The sequence below is a fragment of the Medicago sativa genome, chromosome 3 (genome assembly GCF_051527215.1).
Source record: "Medicago sativa cultivar Bolivia chromosome 3, Bolivia_mono, whole genome shotgun sequence".
Taxonomy (NCBI): domain Eukaryota; kingdom Viridiplantae; phylum Streptophyta; class Magnoliopsida; order Fabales; family Fabaceae; genus Medicago; species Medicago sativa.
The window spans coordinates 36,972,157-36,977,458 of record NC_140751.1 but is presented as its reverse complement, the minus strand read 5'-3'; the positions used below and the strand labels follow the sequence as shown (position 1 = coordinate 36,977,458).

The following is a 5,302-nucleotide window of genomic DNA, read 5'->3' as shown; positions in this document are numbered from 1 at the left end:
GGGGGGGGGGGGGGGGGGGGGGGCTAATAAAGTGTCTAGAGTCGTAGTGTTCCCAAACTCCCTTGAACTTTATTCTTTTGTTTTGTTTTTATAGCAAGAGGCATGACTAAGTAGCTTGTTTTTAATATAAATATGGCATGAAATTTTTTTGTTTTGTCTCTTTAAAGGTTGTTTCTTGTACATAAAAGTAGTTTCTTGTGTTTCTTGTGTTCTTGCTATACCCATATCTTGTTTTAATGTGAAAATTCTCCAATGAGAAAAGCACCCGGTTGCAATCCTTGAGTAAATGTATGAATAGGTATTTTAAGGAACACGTTCTATCTTTAGTGTTAACTTAGACCCTTTAAAGTCTTAAGAGTAAAAGTAGTATAAGTTTGTGTGGGAAAATTAATCAAATTGTTCTTAATTGTTATATTCTTTTTAATTTGTTAATGTTAAATGGGGCGGGAGAATGGCACCAACATGTGGGGGAAAGGACAATTACATCCTAACTTCCTAATTGTGGTGGTGACTCCTTAATTTGAACTTAAATGAAACAAATTCATCAATGCTAGGGGGAAAGGACAATTACATCCAAAAAGACTTCCTACGCGGAGATGAAACAAATAATAATTTTGCAGCACTGCTTAGGGTGATTTTGAATCTAGGGGGAAAGGACAATTACATCCGAGAAGACTTCCTACGAGGATAGATAGCCCCTAAGCATCTGCAGCCCCTTGTGCTTAATTGTTAAATTAATTCAATCTTAACTTTAATTCCCATCACTCTTATATGAAATGAAGAAAGGACTTTTCTCGGCTACTTTAGCACTAGGGATAGAACCTGTTCCTCATAATATCTGTCTTATATAGGAGCAAGAAAAGGGTTGGACTGCACACACACACTCACTTGAGACTTGATGTTGGGTAGAATAGGTTCATGAGGAATATTTGAAATTGTAATTAGTGTACTTGGAACAAAACCTTTCTTTGAGACTTATGTTCTTAATATTGCCATAAATCAATCTTTTGTTGCTACTATGTCTGTTGCCTTTTGCTTGAGGACAAGCAAAGATTCAAGTGTGGGGGAGTTTGATGAGTAATAGATAGTCATATTTATTGCCTTATTTAGTTTAGTTTTATTTTAGATTTGATTTAGTTTTATTGCATTTTATTTTATATTAGAATATTTTACTTCAAATTGTCTTTTGTTTTATTTTAGGAATAAATATATGGTGGAAGGTGCCTTGGAGTGAAAGAAAGAGGACTGGAACAAATACAGCGCAAGAATACGAAGATACAGGACAAAAATATGTTCCCCCAAACTCAGAAGCTTGGCACGGCCCTTGGCAACATGTGGCACGGCTGTGCCCGTCCCCAGGATGCTCTTTTGCTGCTTTTCTTCGGGCCCAAGTTACCATGTTGCAGCTTTACCGTTTTATCCCTTTAGTTGCTTAGTTTCTAAGTCAGATGTAAAGCTATAAATAGAGTAGCTCTCCACCATAAACATGGCACCTTTACTTTGTTTATTTCAATTGCTATTTTAATAAAAGTCTTTATTTCCCTTTTACTTTCTTTGCAATTTACTTTACTGTTATTTTCTCTCTTCTTCCCCCATGTCTACGATGAACATGAGTGAGTAGACTTCTTTGTCTTAGGATCGTTGGATAAGTCTAATGACGTAATCCGGATCAAGCCAAGTCTTAAACCCTAATTAATTGTTACCCTAATTCCTAATCTAAATTCACCGTTTTAACATGAATTAATTATTATCAAACTGTGGAAGTGAACGCGGAGGGTTTGATAATGGTTAATTCATCATCACAGATATCAATTCATTAAGCGAACGCGGAGCTTTGATATCCGAACAAGTGAATTTAGACAAGGTTTGCGAAACATGAGAATAGTCTAGCAAACCTTGGGACACATAAAGTTTCGATCTTCAAGGGTCCCAAAGGCAATCACCCATGAGAATAGGTGTGGTTGTTGGAGGGATACACTCACTGACTTCGAGAGGAGCTGTGATATGCTAAAGAGAGACTTGTCCTTAGTAAAACGTTTAATTATAAGTTTAAGGCTTGCTTGTGAAAAGATTCGTTATTATGATGAACCAATGATCCCAAGGCTTTTTAATATTATTGTTATTTACCTTCAAAAACTGCACTCTCCAACTTCTTATTTCTTTCTCTTCTAATCAATTTCTAAAAGCTAATTGGATTGACCAACTCCCTAGTGGAACGATAACTCTACTTACTACTATTACTTCGATAGACCGTGCACTTGCGGTTTGGCCTATCAAGTTTTTGGCGCCGTCGCCGAGGAGTTAACTAATTTAATTAGCTTTTTCTTAGTGATTAGAATTCTCTCTTCTTTCTCTTTTCTTTTTATTTTTAACTTTTTATTTTTCTGTTATCGTTAACTTCTTGGGATCTCAACCTTTTATGCGAAGAACTAGAAATCAAGCGGTATTCATACCCGAGATCGAAAGGTTCTTACATAGAAGAAGGAGAGCAGCACAAAATAACAACGCCATGGCCAATCGCACTCTCAAAGAGTATGCAACGCCGTCTACGGCTGAGCCACAAGCTGTTATTGTGTACCCAACGGTTGAGGATGACAATTTTGAAATTAAGCCTGCCCTACTTAACTTGGTGCAGCAAAACCAATTCTCGGGATCCCCCACTGAGGATCCCAATCTTCACATCTCTGTTTTCCTACGAATTAGTGGAACCATGAAGGAGAACCAGGAAGCCGTAAGACTTCATCTCTTTCCCTTTTCCTTAAGGGATAGAGCTAGCGCTTGGTTCCATTCCCTCGAAGTCGGTTCCATTACTTCATGGGATCAGATGAGGCAAGCATTCCTTGCCCGTTTCTTTCCACCATCTAAAACCGCTAAACTTAGAGACCAAATCACGCGGTTCAACCAAAAAGATGGGGAATCTCTCTATGATGCGTGGGAGCGTTTCAAAGAAATGCTAAGACTTTGTCCCCACCATGGCCTAGAGAAGTGGCTTATAGTCCACACTTTTTATAATGGCTTGTCTTATACCACTAAGATGTCTGTTGATGCAGCTGCAGGTGGAGCACTTATGAATAAGAACTACACGGAGGCGTATGCCTTGATTGAAGACATGGCTCAAAATCATTACAAATGGACCGACGAGAGAGCCACCACTAGTTCTTCATCCTCCAAAAAGGAGGCAGGTATGTACGAAGTCTCTAACTATGACCACCTCGCTTCTAAAATTGATACACTAACCAAAAAACTTGAAAAACTCAATGTTAGTGCTATCAATTCTGCTTCTACTCCTTCTTGTGAAATATGTGGTATAACCGGTCATGCTGGTGTTGATTGCCAACTAGGTAGTGCTATTAACGGTGTTGAGCAAATAAATTATGCTCAATACAACCAAGGGATGCGACAAAATCAAAAATTTTATAAAAACCAAAATCCCTATGGACAAGTAACACCACCCGGTTATGCAAACAACCAAAGATTCACTCAGAAATCCAATTTGGAAATTTTGTTGGAAAATTCTATTGCCAACCAAAACAAACAACTTCAAGAACTTAAAAACCAAACTGGATTTCTGAATGATTCTCTTTCCAAGCTCAATACCAAGGTTGATTCTATTTCTACTCACTCTAAAATGCTTGAAACACAAATCGCCCAAATAGCCCAACAAGTGGCTACATCTTCCCAAACACCGGGAGTCTTTCCTGGTCAAACCGAAGCCAATCCCAAAGCCCAAGTTAATGTCATATCTTTTAGGGGTACTAAGTTAGGCGAAACTTTTGCTAAGGTTAAAAACATTGGGAAAGAAAATGTCAAGCCCTTAGGTGATAAAGTTGTGATAGAAGAAGCAAAACCACTTGAAGAAAACAAAACTCCATCCCCCTTAAATCCTGAAAAAAGTTTGAAAAATTTGTTAACATACTTAGGAAGATTTGCATTAAACTTCCCTTTGCTGAAGCTTTGTCTAGGATGCCTCTATATGCCAAGTTTTTAAAGGAAATTTTTTCAAAGAAAAGGGCTATAGAGCATAATGAGACAATAGCCTTGGCTAAGGAAACTAGTGCAATCATCCAAGAAGCACCCCCTAAGCTTAGAGATCCAGGTAGCTTTGCCATACCGTGTGAAATTGGGAATGAAACCATAAACAAAGCCTTATGTGACATAGGAGCTAGTGTTAGTTTGCTTCCTTTGTCTCTTCTTAAAATGATAGGGATAGGAGAGTTGAAACCTACCGAAATGGAATTAAAGTTAGTTGACCGTTCTACCATGAAACTTGTAGGATTCGTTGAGGACATACCGGTTAAAATAGAAGGGATATACATCCCCACTGATTTTGTAGTCGTTGACATTGAAGAGGACGACGACGTCCCTATAATCCTAGGTAGACCTTTCCTCGCAACTGCGGGAGCTCTCATTGATGTTAAACTTGGTAGGATAGTCTTTCAAGTGAGTGATCAAATGGTAGGATACGAGTTGGAAAATGTTATGAAGGGTCCCGCTCTTTACTCTTGTTGCATGCTTAACGATCATGTTGTGAAAGAACGTTTTATAGCGTCATCTACACAATATGATATCTTTGATCCATTCTAAGGACTCTTTCTAACCGTCAAGCTAATGACATTAAAAGAGCGCTTCGTGGGAGGCAACCCACGCATTTAATTGCTTTTGTTTTGTTTTTCTTTGTTTTAAGTGTTTTTGTAGGTAATTGTCCGAGTTGATTCGAAAAAAATGGAAAAATTTTGAAGCCCCATGACCAGAAAGGTGGCACGGCCCGTGCTAGGAATGGCACGGCCGTGCCAAGTTTTTAAAGCAAAAATTGGCCATGAGGTCAGAAAGATGGCACGGCCCGTGCCAATAGGTGGCACGGCCGTGCCCGACCTCTACACCCCATATATCCACAAATTTTTCTTTCTTCTTCCTCATTCACAAACAACAACCATCTTTCATCTTTCAAACTTCTCAACAAACCTCCATAACCATCCATTTTCAAACCTTCATATCTCCTTCAAAACTCAACCAAATCACTCAATTCTTCCACCCAATCAATTCTTAACCTCATTCCAAACACAAACCACCAATCAAAAACATCTTTCACCCACTCAACCACATAATTCACCAAACCCTTATCTCCATTAACCCTAACCCCAAAACCACCAAACCTTATCCAATCTCCACATCTAAAACCATAAACCTCACTTAAACATCAACCCCAATCCAAAACCAACCCTTTCTACTCAAATTCTCATCAAAACCCTAACCTTCACCAAAACCCCAAAGTCAAACCAAGGTCAAAGGTCTAATGGCTTCA

The 5,302-nt window shown here is 38.7% G+C and overlaps 1 non-coding gene across 1 annotated transcript; it reads right to left on the bottom strand.

The window, feature by feature from the left end:
* Positions 1–2,872: 2,872 nt before the first annotated feature.
* On the bottom strand, positions 2,873–2,979 carry LOC146937429 (small nucleolar RNA R71). The gene has a single exon (XR_015033638.1). It is a non-coding gene; the product is annotated as a small nucleolar RNA R71 (small nucleolar RNA).
* Positions 2,980–5,302: the final 2,323 nt, after the last annotated feature.